General features: G+C 46.1%; 1 protein-coding gene across 1 annotated transcript in view; it reads left to right on the forward strand.

Annotated features, from left to right (window-relative positions):
• The first annotated feature begins 520 nt into the window (after window positions 1-520).
• The window catches only part of mfsd13a (major facilitator superfamily domain containing 13A), a 112,954-nt gene continuing 96,257 nt past the window's right edge, over window positions 521-17,217 (forward strand). Inside the window, exon 1 of the mRNA XM_068053052.1 lies at window positions 521-880. The gene's annotated coding sequence lies outside the window, so the exon portion shown is untranslated. The remainder of the gene's footprint in view (window positions 881-17,217) is intronic.

A 17,217-nucleotide genomic window follows, 5' to 3' on the forward strand; every position in this document is an offset into this window, starting at 1 on the left:
GCTGAATGGCCTACTCCTGCTATTTCCTATGTTCCTCTGTTGAGCATCCCCAATTTTAATCACTCCACCATTGGTTTTGTTTGATAACGCTCTACAAAGAAGGTGCCACATCAATGCACTTTGTTGTTGTTCTTTATTCTGAGTAACTCCCGTCCTGAATGAGGGAGATACAAGGGGTCCTCTGCTGGCTGGGAAATGATTTTGAGCAATTTCAACCCAGATTCAATCGGGGCTTTTACAAGAAAATTGGATAATTATCTGGAGAGGAAAAAAAAATTGCAGGGCTAGAGGAGTTGCTCTTGCAGAGAGCTGGCACAGGCACAACGGGCCGAATGGCCTTCTTCTGTGCTGCAACCATTCTTTGATTACATGTCCTCAACTCACACTTCCAAACTCAGAGGCCAGAGTCCTTGCGACCCACCGAGGCTCAACTGACACAATTACAGTGCTGCAAAATCTGCAAGATCCTAAAAGCAGGTGGGTTGGGGAGCAAAGAGAGAGAGAGAGAGAGAAAGAAAGCGTGTTGCAGAAGAAAACTATTTCCACGTTTTTTCCCCCCCGAGAAATCCATTTTTAACGAGAAGTGAGAGAACCTTTCTCTGTAGCTGAATCATCAGTATTGTTACATTCCCGTGGGCAAGTCTACACTCCCACTGCTTCCTCAATTCTGAGAAAATCCCATAAGACAAACCGGGAGAAGTGGCAGCTCCAGGAAAACTGAGTCTGTTCGTCACTGGAAACCGAATCCCAGCAGAGATAAGAAGTGGAGGATCTGGAGAGCCGCTCAATCCTGGACTTGACCGTCAGTCTGAATGGAGATTTAGTGGGGAACTCAACGCCATATCTGGTTTTGCAGAAGTCTGCAGTCGGTATTTTTTGGGTGAGTTTCTTTCCAAAGCTTACGCCTGAACTTTAACCATCTGCTTTCAACGTTTATTGACACCTGCGAGTGTGCTTTTTGTGTCTCCACATTCTCTCGGTTCATGTTTCACTGAAGTTATTTTTGAGCCTTTTGTTGTTTGAGCGACAGTTCTTTCACCCTCACCAAGACGTTGATTTTTTTTTTAGATTAATAAGCTGATGGTAAAAACGTTCTATTATTAATAGTGTAAAGGATATTTGGCAGAAACTTTGCGTATGTAAGCTTTATATCCGAGCATCACTTTAGGGCAAAGGCAGTTGGAAATACGCCAAAGCAACAAATCGAATTTAGTGAAACGTATATTCAAACAACTTCCTCTTGTGTAGGTCCTTCAATCTCATGACATTTCACAAAGTGCAGGGGGGAGTGGGCACTGTGTTGGAACTGGGAGGTGATTAGGTGGGGAAGGATTGATAATGGTGAGTAGAGGAAAGACGAACTCACTCACACAATGAATATTGGCTTGTACACCTTCACTGCCATATCGATCACACACGTGTGTGTTTAATGCTTCATTACTTCAGTCAGAGAAACGAGAGTTCTTTGTATTCCAAGGAAACTAAACAAGATGGTGCGATTTGATTATACACTTATGCTCAGTCTTAGTCCAGTCAAACAGAAAACCTTAACCATCAACAAAAAATAATTTATATAGCACCTTTCACGACCTCAGGACATCCCAAAGTGATTTACAGCTTTTTGAAGGGTAGTCACTGTTGTAGGAAATGTAGCAGCCTATTTGGCCCCCAGTGAAGCCCCACAATCAGTAGTGTGATAATGACCAGATTATCTGTTTTTGTAATGTTGATTGTGAGATCAATATTGGCCAGGACACCAGGGAGAATTCCCTTGCCCTTCTTTGAAAGAATGCCATTTACGTGCACCTGAGAGGGCAGACGGGGCCTCAGTTTAATGTCTCATCTGAAAATTGGCACCTCCGACTGTACAGTACTCCCTCAGTACTGCACTGAAGTGTCAGTCTAGATTCTTGTGCTCAAGTCCTGGAGTGAGACTGTGAACACACAACCTATTGACTCGGAGGCAAAAGTGCTACCAACTGAAGAAATACAAGTCAACAAATAGTGACCTAAAAATGGAATCAATCTCCCCCAGTGACTCAACCACCCATGGCAATGAATGGCTGAGCTATAGAGATCAGGAAGGTTCTCACATTTGATCCCCGGTCAGTGCTGAATTGGCTGATCTTAGCTGAGGTGGTCGGTGGAATACTGCAGTTGGCTTCAATCTCCTTGGGTGGGGGGGGGGGGGGGAGGTGGAGAGGAAAATTGACCTCAGTTTTTACTCCTGATATCTGTCTAACAATAGTTGCTGGAAGTATGCAATTTTTGTTGCCAGTTGAGGACAGAATTGGACTCACCTGTGACGCATACCCTGTTGAATAGCCTTTTTAAGGCCCATTGTCTAGGCTGGCTTATGAAAAAGGTACAGAAGGGAAAATAGTACCCAGGAATAGTACCCAAGAGGGTGAATGCCTTCAGGAAAGGAGGAAGGAAGAATATTGGCAGCAAAAGAGTGAAAGAAATGAGAATAAGAGCAACCATTTACTGATAAATGAATTTCAATGCAATTAGAGAGAAAATTTGCGTTGGCATTAAAGAAGCCAATGATTCTCTGTGTAGAGGACATATTTGCAGGGACTTCTGCTAACGGTGATACACTCCCAAGTGTCACCCTGTCCCAATACCTGAAGAGCTGTGTCATCTACCCAAAGGAACAATTTTTAAAATTCATTCATGGGAGTGGACATCGCTGGCAAGACCAGCATTTATTATCCATCCTGAAATGCCCTTGAGAAGGTGGTGGTGAACTGCCTTCAAGAACCGCTGCAGTCCATGTAGTGTAGGTACACCAACAGTGCTGTTAGGTAGGGAGTTCCAGGATTTTGACGCAACGACAGTGACGGATATAGTTCCAAGTCAGAATGGTGTGTGCCCTTGGTGGGGAACTTGTAGGCGGTGGTGTTCCCATGCGTCTGCTGCCTTTGTCATGGTTTGGAAGGTGCTGTCAAAGAAGCTTTCACGAGTTGCTGCAGTGCATCTTATAGATGGCACGTACTGCAGCCACTGTGTGCCGGCGGTGGAAGGAGTGACTGTTTAAGGTGGTGGATGGGGTGTCAATCAAGCGGGTTGCTTTATTAGTGTACAGCAACTATAATAGTGTGTCAATAGACCACAAATATCAGAGATCTGATAACAGGTGGATGGAAAGCTGACAGCCTTGCAGACCGCCCCTCCCCGGCATCACCCCAAGGACGCACCAGGGTCTGGGGACCCACGTTTGACAACCTATGAGGAAAGGAAAATACAGTTGGTAATTTGTAAGCCAGGCCCCAGAGAAGAACTCAACAAGTCTTACTGTACATGAGTCTACAGCCAGTCTGAACCTAAACTGGCTCCAACGTGAATACAGAATTAACCATTGCTCATAGGTCATGGGTCCCATAGAGGAAAGGATGTCATGTACTTCCTCATCTTCCTCAGCTCGGATTTCTTAATTAGCTGCCTGAGTAATGATGAGCGTGCTTCCAGTCTAGGAGTATGTATGCAGATGGGTATTAAACACAGGGCTCATAATGTGAGACACTGCTGGATCTGATAGAGTTGCCAACTCTGGTTGGGCATAATCCTGGAGGTTTCATCACATATCTCCATCTTCCCGTTTCCAACCACTCCACCTAGTTAAACAGTCTTTTCCGCTATATCCAATATCATTAGAAATAATAAATGAAAGTGTTCAATGAAATTGAAAAAACTCAAGTTTTAATGCTGCTATGATTTTTTCTCCCCCGGTCGCTCGCAGCAGTGTCCAGGAGATGAACCTTCAATTCCTGGAGACTCCAGGGCAATTCTGGAGGGTTGGCAACCCTTCTGCCTGACAGAATGGTTAATGTGACTTGGCTTTGTGGTTTAAACTCCCTCCCTGTGAAGAAGCAAATCCCTTACACTTGATTGACATCCAGCAATGGCCCAGGTAAAAATGAGGTTAAATGTGAGTATTTTTAGCTAAGATCGCAGCTACTCAGTGTAATAGCAAACAGGATTTCATCAATGATACTCCCATGAGACCCTAACTTTGTTGAAAGAAAGAAAAAAGATCTTACATTGATATAGCACCTTACATACCTCAGGAGATCCCAATGCGCTTTACAGCCAATGAAGTTCTTTTGAAGTATAGTCACTGTTTTAATGTGTTGAGGCTCTCAGGAAGGTTCCAAGCGGGGAAGAAGTAATCTTTAATAGAGAGGAAATAAAAAAGATGGAACATTTACTGCCACCTCTCCAAAGCTGGGCAATTATCAGAAACATATATAAGATGATCCCACCTCAAATCTGAATTTCCACTACGGCTTTAAAGAAAGACTTGTATATAAACAGTACCTTACATTGCATATTGTTACATCAGTTAGTGCATCACAGACAATGAAATTATTTGAAGTCCAGTGGCATTGTTATGTAGGCAACTGATTTGCATACAGCAAGTCCTACAAACGAGTGAAGCTGAGATATTTCTCCTTAGCGCAGAGAAGGATAAGGGGAGATTTGATAGCACTGTTCAAAATTTTGAGGGTTTTTGATAGAGCAAATAGGGACAAACTGTTTCCAGTGGGAGCAGAGTCAGTGGCCAGATGAATCAGGTTGAAAGTAATTGGCCAAAGAAACAGAGGGGAGACGAGGAGAATTTATTTTTTATACTGCTAATTGTTATGAGTTAGAATGCACTGCCTGAAAGGATGGTGGAAGGAGATTCAGTAGTAACTTTCAAAAGGGAAATGTTTATATCCTGCAAAAGGAAATAAAATGCAGCGCTTTGGGGAAAGGGCGGGGGTCTGGATATGCACCTCAAGTGCCTTAAGCTGCAGGGTTACGGACCAAATGCTGGAAGGTGGGATTAGAATAGATGGATCGTTTTTCGACCGGCACTGTCGTAAATCTCCTCTGTACCCTGTCTAGTGCAATTTGTGTCCATGCTGCCACTGTCCTGTTTATTCCATGGGCTCTAACTTTGCTAACAAGCCTCTTATGTGGCACTTTATCAAATGCCTTTTGCAAATCAGAAGGCTTTCAACAAAGTCCCACATAAGAGATTAGCGTGTAAAATTAAAGCGCATGGGATTGGGGGTAGTGTATTGCGATGGATAGAAAATTGGTTGGCAGACAGGAAACAAAGAGTAGGGATAAATGGGTCTTTTTCTGAATGGCAGGCAGTGACTAGTGGGGGACCGCAGGGATCGGTGCTAGGACTCCAGCTATTCACAATATACATTAATGGTTTAGATGAAGGAACTAAATGTAATATCTCCAAATTTGCAGATGACACAAAACTGGGTGGGAGGGTGAGTTGTGAGGAAGATGAAGAGTGATTTGGACAAGTTGAGTGAGTGGGCAAATGCATGGTAGATGCAGTATAATGGGGATAAATGTGAGGTTATCCACTTTGGTAGAAAAAACAGGAAGGCAGATTATTATCTGAACGGCTATAAACTGAGAGAGGGGAACATGCAACGAGACCTGGGTGTTCTCGTACACAAATCGCTGAAGGTAAGCATGCAGGTCCAACAGGCAGTAAAAAATACAAATGGTATGTTGGCCTTCATAGCGAGAGGATTCGAGTACAGGAGCAGGGATGTCTTGCTGCAGTTATACAGGGACTTGGTGAGGCCACACCTGGAATATTGTGTGCAGTTTTGGTCTCCTTATCTGAGGAAGGATGTTCTTGCTATGAGTGCAACGAAGGTTTACCAGACTGATTCCTGGGATGGCTGGACTGACATATGAGAAGAAATTGAATCAGTTAGGATTATATTCGCTGGAGTTCAGAAGAGTGAGGGGGAATCTCATAGAAACCTATAAAATTCTAACAGGACTTGACAGGGTAGATGCAGGAAGGATGTTTCCGATGGTGGGGGAGTCCAGAACCAGGGGTCATAGTCTAAGGATATGGGGTAAACCTTTCAGGACTGAGATGAGGAGAAATTTCTTCACCCAAAGAGTGGTGAGCCTGTGGAATTTGCTACCACAGAAAGCAGTTGAGGCCAAAACATTGTATGTTGTCAAGAAGGAGTTAGATATAGCTCTTGGGTTTAAAGGGATCAAAGGGTATGGGACGAAGGTGGGAACAGGTTACTGAGTTGGATGCTCAGCCATGATCATAATGAATGGTGGAGCAGGCTCGGAGGGCCAAATGGCCTACTCCTGCTCCTATTTTTTATGTTTCTAAGTCCACGTACACTACATCAGCTGCATTACCTTCATCAACCGACTCTGTAGCCTCACCAAAAAACTCAATCAAGTTGGTTAAATACGATTTGCCTTTAACAAATCTGTGCTGGCTTTCTTTAATTAATCACCCTGGTCCAAGTGACTGTTAATCTTGTCCCATGTTTCTCCAGTTTCTCTCTTACAATTTTGTCCTCTCTTACCTACACTGCCTCCAGTCACTGACTCTCTCTCGATCATTGTGGTAACTGAAACTGGAGACTGCTGATGATGGAGCTTGAATGGATCACTGGACAGAGTAAGTGTGTTATCTTCAGTCTCGTGCTTTACTGGTTTGGGTACATGGGTCAGCTTCTTATTTGCTTTGCTGATTACTGCTCCATGGTGATTGGATTTGTTCAGTGTGCCTTGCTTCTCTGCTGAATAGAATACAAAAGCAGGGATGTAATGCTGGAACTGTATAAAACGCTGGTTAGGCCACAGCAGGAGTATTGCGTACAGTTCTGGTCACCACATTACAGGAAGGACATAATTTCTCTGGAGAGAGTTCAGAGGAGATTTACAAGAATGTTGCCAGGGCTTGAAAGTTGCAGCTATGAGGAAAGATTGGATCGGCTAGGGTTGTTTTCCTTAGAACAGAGGAGGCTGAGGGGCGACTTAACTGAGGTGTACAAAGTTATGAGGGGCCTAGATAGAGTAGACAGGAAGGACCTGTTTCCTCTAGCGGAGAGGTCAATTACCAGGGGACACAGATTTAAGGTGATTGGTAGAAGGATTAGAGGGGACATGAGGAAAAACTTTTTCGCCCAGAGGGTGGTGGGTGTCTGGAATTCACTGCCCGGATCGGTGGTGGAGGCAGAAACCCTCAACTCATTTAAAAGGTACCTGGACATGCACCTGAAGTGCTGTAACCTGCAAAGCTACAGACCAGGTGCTGGAAAGTGGGATTAGATCGGGCGGCTAGTTTTCTGGGCTGGTGCAGACACGATGGGCTGAATGGCCTCCTTTTGTGCCGTAATTTTTCTATGGGTTCCATGGTTCTTTGCTGCTGGAGGGTGCATTCAAACGTTGTGTGAGGAGAAAGTCAGGCTGAGCTGTGTGATGCGCTTCACAGGTGAATAGCCCAAGAACCTAGAGTCACATATGAAGATAGATCAGTTCGCTCAGGTACCCAGGGAAGGACAAGTACATGTGTCAGGGCCATCAGGAGAAGAAGGGAGAAAGTTGGATGAAGAAAATCAGCTGTATTCATTCTCCCTGATGTGTTACCTGCCGGGAGATAGTGATTCAATGTGGCATAAAATCTCACAAATTCCAAACATAGGATTGGATTTTTCCTCTGGTGCTAGGAAACAGGAGTTGGAAGTGTTTCTAGGTCCTGAACCCACGTCCAGGTGGAGAGGGGGAAACAGTCACTCTTTGGGATTTTTACGGAGACGCCCCCTTAATTGGCATGGAGACAGATTCCCTGTCCAATTAAGGGTGGCAGGCAGGCTCCGGAAGCTGGAGGGCCAATCAGAGGCCTTCTAGCTTGACAGAAGCAGTAGGCTGCAGTAAAGGGTAAGTAACTGAGAGGGTGCTTCAACATGGAGGCACCCTGTCGCCAACGTTTTAAATCTTTAAATAAAAAACAGATTCAGCAACCAGGCCACCACTGTTGGGGTGGGGTGGAGCTGGGGAGTCCCTCTACAGGGTAGCCTTTGGCTACACCCACACCCAGGCAGGCAGGGAGGGCCTGTAGGCCTGCCTGGAGTGCTGGCCCCCTGGCCTGCCTCTGGGTACACACCTCCAGGTTGTTAAACTGCACCCCCCCCCGCCCCATTGGTTCGGGAAACCAGCACAACGGTCGGCCCCAGTATTTCTGGGCTGAGTCCACCTCCATTCCTGCCCTCAACAGTGAAAGTGCAGTTTGCTGAGCAAATCTGAGTGATGACAGATTGCTTACCATAAGGTGGGGAGTCCCAAAATATAATTTTGAAATTATATAAAAGTTTATTGAAGGACTGAACATGCAATTCTCATTTGTGGGAAAGTCAATTGCAGCATTAATCGTTGCAGAAAAAGAAAATATCATCTTGTTTCTAGTAGAGAATCCAATTATTATGTCTAAACATTGTTCCAGTAAAATATTTAAGCTAGCCATCAACATTTAAAGTCACATTTACCTTAAATCCCTGAGTCGAAAGCTACAGAGTTTAATGAGATGCCTCTATCCCAATGAAGGGAAGAGCTATAGTTACTGCGTCACAGTAAACCGTACCTTTACTGTGAGAGACGCTGGACTGAATCCAACAAATCTAAAGATCCACTGTGTGCTTCCAATATTTATACTGTTTCTAAGCTGCATAACTAGTTTTTACAAGTAGGTTCATCCCCTTTTATTTCCCAAATAAGGCTGTATAACTTTTTAAATTTCTAATTAAAATCCACAATATTTAATTTCTAAGAAAAGGCTGAGGCAGCAGGAAGTTGTGAGCAGAAATGCTGGTCAACACATCCTTGGAGCCAACGGGACGCTGGAAGTAGCAAATGGTGGTGCACTTCTGAGCCACCCAATTGTGTTTTAAGATTATAACCCAGGTTTCCTAGATACAGTTGACAGGTGATTTAAGTCCATCCGTAGAAAGTCATGTTATCCATTGTTAAACTGTAGTAACTTACAATGATTATTTACGAAACCTGTATTATCAGTGCCTTTACTGAGGTGGCAATGCTCATGACTTTTGGAAGCGATTTCCAGTTTTTCAGAGCCTAGGCATTGTGTTTTTCGGAAGAGGCCATTATGCTGTGTCCTTGACCATCGGGGCGTGTCCTGGCACGTTTATGAACCCTGCTTTTAATTTTTTTAATCCCTAATTCATAAGAAAATAACTCTTTTAATCTAATAAACCCTTATTAAGACTGGATTCCTTCACAACACAGCAAAAAGTACTTCATTGGCTGTAAAGCGCTTTGGGACATCCTGAGGTTGCAAAAAATTCGATATAAACGCAACTCTTTCTTTCTTTAAAAGTCATAACATGTTGCAGACCATTGTGACCTCACAACCTCAAAGTGTTAATGATGCACCCGCCTGATCACATTTTCACCCCATGTCTGCTCTATAGACTTAAATATCACTAAAATAAAAGCAAAATACTGCAGATGCTGGAAATCTGAAATAAAAACAGGAAGTGGTGGAAATACTCAGCAGGTCTGGCAGCATCTGTGGAGAGAGAAGCAGAGTTAACGTTTCAGGTCAGTGACCCTTCGTCAGAACTGGCAAAGGTTAGAAATGTAATAGGTTTTAAGCAAATGAAGGGTGTGGGGTGGGAGAGGTGTTTGGGAAGAGAACAAAAGGGAAGGTGTGTGATAGGGCAGAGGGCAGGAGAGATTAAATAATAAAGATGTCATGGGAAAAAGGCAGAGTGTTAATGCTTGTGGTGAAAGACAAAGCATTAGTGCAGAGAGAGTGTTAATGGTAGAATAATGAGCAGCTCTGTCCAAAAGTGCCACATGAGAAACAGGCACATTGTTAAAAAATAAAATAAAATAAGTTTTAAAAATAACTTAAACATCATTTTGTGTAACACAGGGTAGGGGGAACTTTCACCCCCAAAAACAGGTGGGGTTGGGTTGGGTGGGCTGTAAAAATCTTTCCAACTCGAACCCAAACACAACCTGCCTCGAACCAGCCTGTTTCAGTTTTAATGGGAGCTGGGGGAGGGTTGCATATTTGACATTATAATGAGGCTAATTGCCTCAGCTTTTATTTCTTCTGGGCAGTTGGTTTTCCCCATGGGATCGGGAAGCGCAGTAGCTAAAGAGGCAAGGAATGCTAAGTGTCTTTCCAGCCCTGCTTGTAGCCAAGAAGGAGCAGGAGAGCTCCCCACCTAGCCCACCAAGTCAACCTGTTTTCCCTCCTGTGATTGGACCCTGCCCACCGCCCCCTGCAATCTGATCTCCCCCACCCCACCCAAGCCAAAATGTCCCCCCACCCCAACCCCCCCACTCCTGTCTTTCTGATCCTTCCCTCCCTCCTCCCTCAGCTGCAGTCTGGTGTGAATTGCCTACCCAGCCAGCCTCGCAATCTGGTTGGCTGCACCTCGGAAATGGAGACCAAAAGAAAAATGCTAAATCAGGTCCTGCCTTGAAATTTGGCAGGACAGGAGGGAAACCCAATTTTGTGGGATTCCCAAACACAAAGGAGCCCTGCCCGTACTGCTCTGCCTGACGCTGAGTTAATAAGGGGCCCTGTTTTTCTCTTTCTGAATAGATGCCTGGATATCGATAGCAGAGCACAAGGGTAAAACTGACAGTTCCATTTCACAATTCTTATGGGGACCTCAGTGGCACAGTCAATGGGACGTGATGGGGGAGCGGGGGGGGGGGTGGGGGGAAGGGTCATCGGGAATTCTCTTCCCCATGAAGGCTGGGGGATGGGGGGGTTGCAATTGAAGCTTTTGCAAGACGGAGAGTGCCTGATTTTTGTTGGGGCAATGGTATGAAAGGGATATGGAGTTGAGGTGGGGATTAGCTGTGATCCAATTGATTGGTGGAGCAGGCTCGAAGGGCCAATCACATCTCTGCATGATTAACACTAGCAGGTAGCAGTGTTAGGGTTCAGTGACGTTTTGGTGAGATGGATTGTGAGTGAGTTTTGAATTCTGTAATGGGACTATAATGATAACACCTGCACCAGTCTGATTTTGCCCATTCATTGCAGTGTATTTACTTCATTATATGACTTGCTGATTTGCATGAAACCCTGTGGTTTATGTGGGAAGTTGGCTGTGGTTTGAATCTCATGCTTTCATTTCCACTGAAATACGTGATACTGGCGATATTAGAAAGTGTTTATTTTTGGACTGTTTTATAGCTGGCCACAGTGGCTGAAACTGCAATGAGCAGTTCATGTCCCTTCCTCCAGGCACCCCCTCACATTCTCTTCCCTTCACTGCACTTACTGAGACTGGGGCTATGATACAACCAGCTAGTCTCCGTTACATGGGTCCCAGTGGCTCCACATCAAGCGTGAACCCAGATGATAACTATCCTGGAAGTTACATCACAGCAGTTGAAGCCCTGCGTCTGAACCTGTGACCACACACCCACACACTTTCCAGTAATCAGATGGTGAACCCTGGCTGATCTTTTCCCTCCAGCCACCCAGATGAAGCCTGCATTACCCCCACCTCGACCAGAATCAGCTACCTCAGCATGGACTGAGGGTTGAACTGGAACACTTCCTGTTTTGTATGGTTTGGCTGCTTGCTGGGTGAAGTCCTTGATTCACGGAGGAGATTCATTGAATGTTCTACATATACATATATAAATCACTGTGACTTTCACTGAAGGCAGGTTTGACTGTTCTGCCACTTCTGCCCGTGGCCACTCGGCGCAGGGCCAGAGAGGTGCATTTTGCCTGTCATATCTAAAACTATTTACTCATACCAGCTCCAGGATATCTTACCAATGAGGTAATGGGCCTTTCTGTCATGTTCTGAAGTGTCTATCTCACAACACCGTTATATCAAGATGGCCAATATCCAAAGGACCAATATGAATGAAAACTGATTTGACCCCTCCACTGGCTTGTTGTGTGCTCGCCAAAACAGAGCGAAACACTCAACAATACCAATTTTCATTTTAGCGCCTTTGATGTAGTAAAATGTCCCATGGTGCTTCACAGCAGCAGTATCAAACAACATTTGAGACCAAGACAGCTAAGAAGATATGAGAACAGGTGATCAAAAGCTTGGTCAAAGAGGTCGGAGTTCAAGGACTGTCTTAAAGGGGAGAGAGAGATCAAGAGGAAAGGAGGATGAGGGAGGGAATTCCAGAGTTTAGAACCTAGGCAGCTAAAAGCAGAGCCGCCAATGGTGGAGCTATTAAAATCGACAATGGGCGAGAGGCTAGAATTGGAGGAGAGCAGAGATTTCGGAGGGTTGGAGCGCTGGAAGAGATTACAGAGATAGGGAGGGGCGAGGCCATGGAGGGATTTGGAAATGAGGAGAATTTTAAAAGTGAGGCGCTGCTTGACCGGGAGCCAATGTAGGTCAGCGAGCACAGAGGAGATGGGCGATGTGCAAGTTAGGATAGAGGCAGCAGAGTTTTGGATGACCTGAGGGGACTGTAATTCACCCAAAGTCCCTGGACTCAGCAAAGGAAAATCTGGCTGTGGTGCAGTGACTTACATAAGAGTGCTCAGCTGTCATATCTGTAGAGCCATGGAGGTTTCTGGCCCTAATTCGGCCCATTGTGCCTGGGCTGGTTCTTTGCCACAACAACCCTTTAGCCCTTAATCTTCCTCTGCTTCAAATTTTAATCCAAATTTTCCAGAAAATATGCAATGGCTTCTGCCTGAACCATTCCCTGTGGCAAAGTTCCAACAACTGTCTTTATGTAAAGAAATTTCTCCTCTTCTCTCATCTCAGGGGCAGGCATGACAGTGGAGTAAAGACCACAATCAGATCAACCATGATGTTATTGAATGGCAGAGCAGGCTTGAGGGGTTAAATGGCCTATTCTTGCTCCGATTTCTTATGTTCTCACATTCATAGTTCCACAATGCGACACACTATTCCTGTTCAGAATGGAGCTGATTGCATAATATCCTGTCAATCACGTTATAAATGACTGAGACTGATTTTAATGGGGATGAGAGCACATCATCTGCATTATGTAACTATTTTTTATTCATTCATGGGATGTGGACGTCACTGGCCAGGCCAGCATTTATTGCCCATCCCTAATTTCCCTTGAGAAGGTGATGGTGAGCTGCCTTCTTGAACCGCTGCAGTCCATGTGGGGTAGGTACACCCACAGTGCTGTTAGGAAGGGAATTCCAGGATTTTGACCCAGTGACAGTGAAGGAACGGCGATATAGTTCCAAGTCAGGATGGTGTGTGACTTGGAGGGGAACTTGCAGGTGGTGATGTTCCCATGCATTTGCTGCCCTTGTCCTTCAAGTTGGTAGAGGTCGCGGGTTTAGAAGGTGCTGTCGAAGGAGCCTTGATGCATTGCTGCAGTGCATCTTGTAGATGGTACACACTGCTGCCACTGTGCATCGGTGGTGGAGGGAGGAAATGTTTGTGGATGGTATGACAATCAAGCGGGCTGCTTTGTCCTGGATGGTGTCAAGCTTTTTGAGTGTTGCTGGAGCTGCACCCATCCAGGCAAGTGGAGAGTATTTCATCACACTCCTGACTTGTGCTTTGTAGATTGTGGACAGACTTTGGGGAGTCAAGAGGTGAGTTACTCGCCGCAGGATTCCTAGCCTCTAACCTGCTCTTGTAGCCAGGGTATTTATATGGCTACTCCAGTTCAGTTTCTGGTCAATGGTAACCCCCCAGGATGTTGATAGTGGGGGATTCAGCGATGGTAATGCCATTGAATGTCAAGGGGAGATGGTTCGATTCCCTCATGTTGAAGATGGTCATTGCCTGGCACTTGTGTGGCGTGAATGTAACTATCCTTCACTCGTTATATTTTGCTTGGAAAATCGCTTTGCTTTTATCGGGAGATGTTGCTGCAGTTACGGTCATGAGTTCTGTCGGTGTAGTTGGTAGAGACTTTTTTAAGTGGACTCCATAAATAGAATGTGTTTGCTGTGAAATAACCTGTTTGTTGTGAGCCCTGCCATAAGTCCCACCTGACCTTCAACTCAGTGGCTGACAGAGTGGTGTCAGTGGACACTTTTCAGTCTTTTAATGACAATTTTAGATTGAAGACCCCTTATCCTGGCTGGGGAATGATGACCACCAGGTGAAAACATTCTAAAAATGGAGTCGTGCCAGTAACAGGGCAGGAAAATGACAACGCTCTGAATGACCATTGTCTTGACTTTGAACATGATGCACACAATTGAAAGAAGGCTGCGTTTGCTGACAAGGCAACCACTAGGTGGCACACTATTAGCACATGCACAAATGCAGCCTCATCCACTGAAATCTCTCAGACAGCTGCCAGTAATAAAGATGGCGCGGCTCAATTTGTCACAAATAATGAATTAAACCCAAACCCCCTCAATGGCTGTGATCGCTGCCTACATCCCACCCCCAACAGTATCCCGCTCCCTCCTGCCATCGCCGCTTCTCTTTGCTGCTCCTCCTGCACTCGTCTGCTCGCTCCCTGCCTCATCATTGCCTCCCCTCAGGCACTCGCTCCCTGCCTCGCCATTGCCTCCCCTCAGGCACTCGCTCCCTGCCTCGCCATTGCCTCCCCTCAGTCACTCGCTCCCTGCCTCATCATTGCCTCCCCTCAGCCACGCGCTCCCCGCCTTGTTGCTTTCCCCATCTTGACGGCTCACTTCCCGCATTGCCCCGTCCTGCCTCGGCCGCTTGCTGCACCGTCGCAGCTCGTTCCCCACCACTTCTCTGGGTGGCGCGGTAGGGAGCGAGAGTGGCCGTGGGTGGGGGTTGCTGGGGGGGGCGGGTGTTGGGAAGTGGTGAGCAAGCAGCTGAAGCGGCATGGATGGGAGCAAGCTGTCGAGGGGTAGTGGGAGGTCGGGTGGGGAAGCAACGAGACTAGTGGCTGAAGAGGGGTACTCTTGAGGGGAAATGGAGGCTGCGATTGCAGCCATTGAGGGGTGAGGCAATCTTTGGACGTCATTACGCCTGGCGCCATTGCATGCTGACGTCGGTCCCCGCATGCATGAATTCATACTGGCAAACTGGCAGATGTTCGGACGCGCTGATGATGTTGGCGATCGTTCTGCTCACACTCTGCGTTGTCAGTGGACACTCATGGAGTCTCATGGAGGTTTCACATTGCAAAATACTTCTGTAATCTTTTGTACCTTCCCTCACCTTGCCCCAAGAGACACCCCCACCCACCCACACATACACACCCCCACCCACCCACACACAAAACAGTGGTCACGTGTGGTGCATCCTGACATCAGCCCTGATTGGACTAGTTCTAATTTTAAGATTATCCTCCCCCCATTCAGAGTAAATTATTTCTCTCCATATTTACCTTGTCAAACCCTTTCACCATTTTACACACCTCTAGCAGATCACCGCTTAGTCTTTTATCTGCTTCTTCTTCTTCTTTGGCCTCCTTGTCTCGAGAGACAATGGGTAAGCGCCTGGAGGTGGTCAGTGGTTTGTGAAGCAGCACCTGGAGTGGCTATAAAGGCCAATTCTAGAGTGGCAGGCTCTTCCACAGGTGCTGCAGATAAAATTGGTTGTCGGGGCTGTTGCACAGTTGGCTCTCCCCTTGCGCCTCTGTCTTTTTTCCTGCCAAATGCTAAGTATCTTTGACTCACCTCTCTTTAGCCCCGCCTTTATGGCTGCCCGCCAGCTCTGGCGATCGTTGGCAACTGACTCCCACGACTTGTGATCAATGTCACAGGACTTCATGTCGCGTTTGCAGACGTCTTTAAAGCGGAGACATGGACGGCCGGTGGGTCTGATACCAGTGGCGAGCTCACTGTACAAAGTGTCTTTGGGGATCCTGCCATCTTCCATGCAGCTCACATGGCCAAGCCATCTCAAGCGCCGCTGACTCAGTAGTGTGTATAAGCTGGGGATGTTGGCCGCCTCGAGGACTACTGTGTTGGAGATACAGTCCTGCCACCTGATGCCAAGGATTCTCCGGAGGCAGCGAAGATGGAATGAATTGAATCGTCGCTCTTGGCTGGCATACGTTGGTTGTCCAGGCCTCGCTGACGTAGAGCAAGGTACTGAGGACACAGGCCTGATACACTCGGACTTTTGTGTTCCGTGTCAGTGCGCCATTTTCCCACACTCTCTTGGCCAGTCTGGACATAGCAGTGGAAGCCTTTCCCATGCGCTTGTTGATTTCTGCATCTAGAGACAGGTTACTGGTGATAGTTGAGCCTAGGTAGGCGAACCCTTGAACCACTTCCAGAGTGTGGTTGCCGATATTGACGGATGGAGCATTCCTGACGTCCTGTCCCATGATTTCTGTTTTCTTGAGGCTGATGGTTAGGCCAAATTAGTTGCAGGCAGCCGCAAACCTGTCGATGAGTCTCTGCAGACACTCTTCAGTGTGAGATGTTAATGCAGCATCGTCAGCAAAGAGGAGTTCCCTGATGAGGACCTTCCATACTCATGCCTATTCTATGCCACCTGTCCTTATAATTTAACCCTTTTGGTACCCGGTATCATTCTGATGAATCACCCACTTCACTGTATCCTTCCTGAGGTGCAGTGCCCAGAACTGCACACAGTCTAACCAGAGCATTTTATAACTGCAACATAACATCCACCCCTTTGTATCCACCCCCTTGCCGATAAGGGTCAACATTCCATTTGCCTTTTAAATTTATGTTTTGTATCTATCCACTAGCTTTTCGTCATTTCTGTAATTTAGTCATCGTAGATCACATCGCATCCCCTCAGGAAGAAAGACATCCTGTGGGCAAGATAAAGGATTAGCTGAAGAGCGGCCACAAAAACACAGCCCATATCGTGCCACGGAAAATGATTCCACTGACCTCACGATCTGAGTGACATTAAAGATGTCAGCCTAGAATTCACTGTCTGTGACAGTCCCTGTGGTTTAAAGCAATGAAATCACTTACTGCTTTCAAATGGAGTAGGGAGTTTTAGTTAAAATAGTGGACAGAGGAATATCATGCAAACACAATCTTACAGGATAGAAGGAGGCCATTTGGTCCATCCCATCTGTGCTGGCTCTTTGAAAGAGCTGTCCATTCAACCCAACTCCTCCCCCTGTTCTTTCCCCATAACCCTGCATTTATTTTTCTTTTCAAGTTACGATTGAATCTGCTTCCGCTGTCCTTTCAGGCAGCGCATTGCAGATCATAACTCATTGCATAAAGAGATTCTCCTCATCTCCCCACTGGTTCTTTTGCCAATTATCTTAGCATGTTAAGCATTCATCTACTAGCAACACACAAAGCGGTTTCTGGGCTTTGTGTTTAAATCCCTCCAATGTGCCACTGAATCTCTAATCCAGTGCAGCACTCAATACGTAATCCAGTGCACCACTGAATCCTTAATCCAGTGCACCACTCAATTTCTAATCCAGAGCACCACACAATCCCTAATCCAGAGCACCACTCAATCCCAAATCCAGTGGACTGCA

The sequence above is a fragment of the Heterodontus francisci genome, chromosome 20 (assembly GCF_036365525.1).
Source record: "Heterodontus francisci isolate sHetFra1 chromosome 20, sHetFra1.hap1, whole genome shotgun sequence".
NCBI classification, from domain to species: Eukaryota; Metazoa; Chordata; class Chondrichthyes; order Heterodontiformes; family Heterodontidae; genus Heterodontus; species Heterodontus francisci.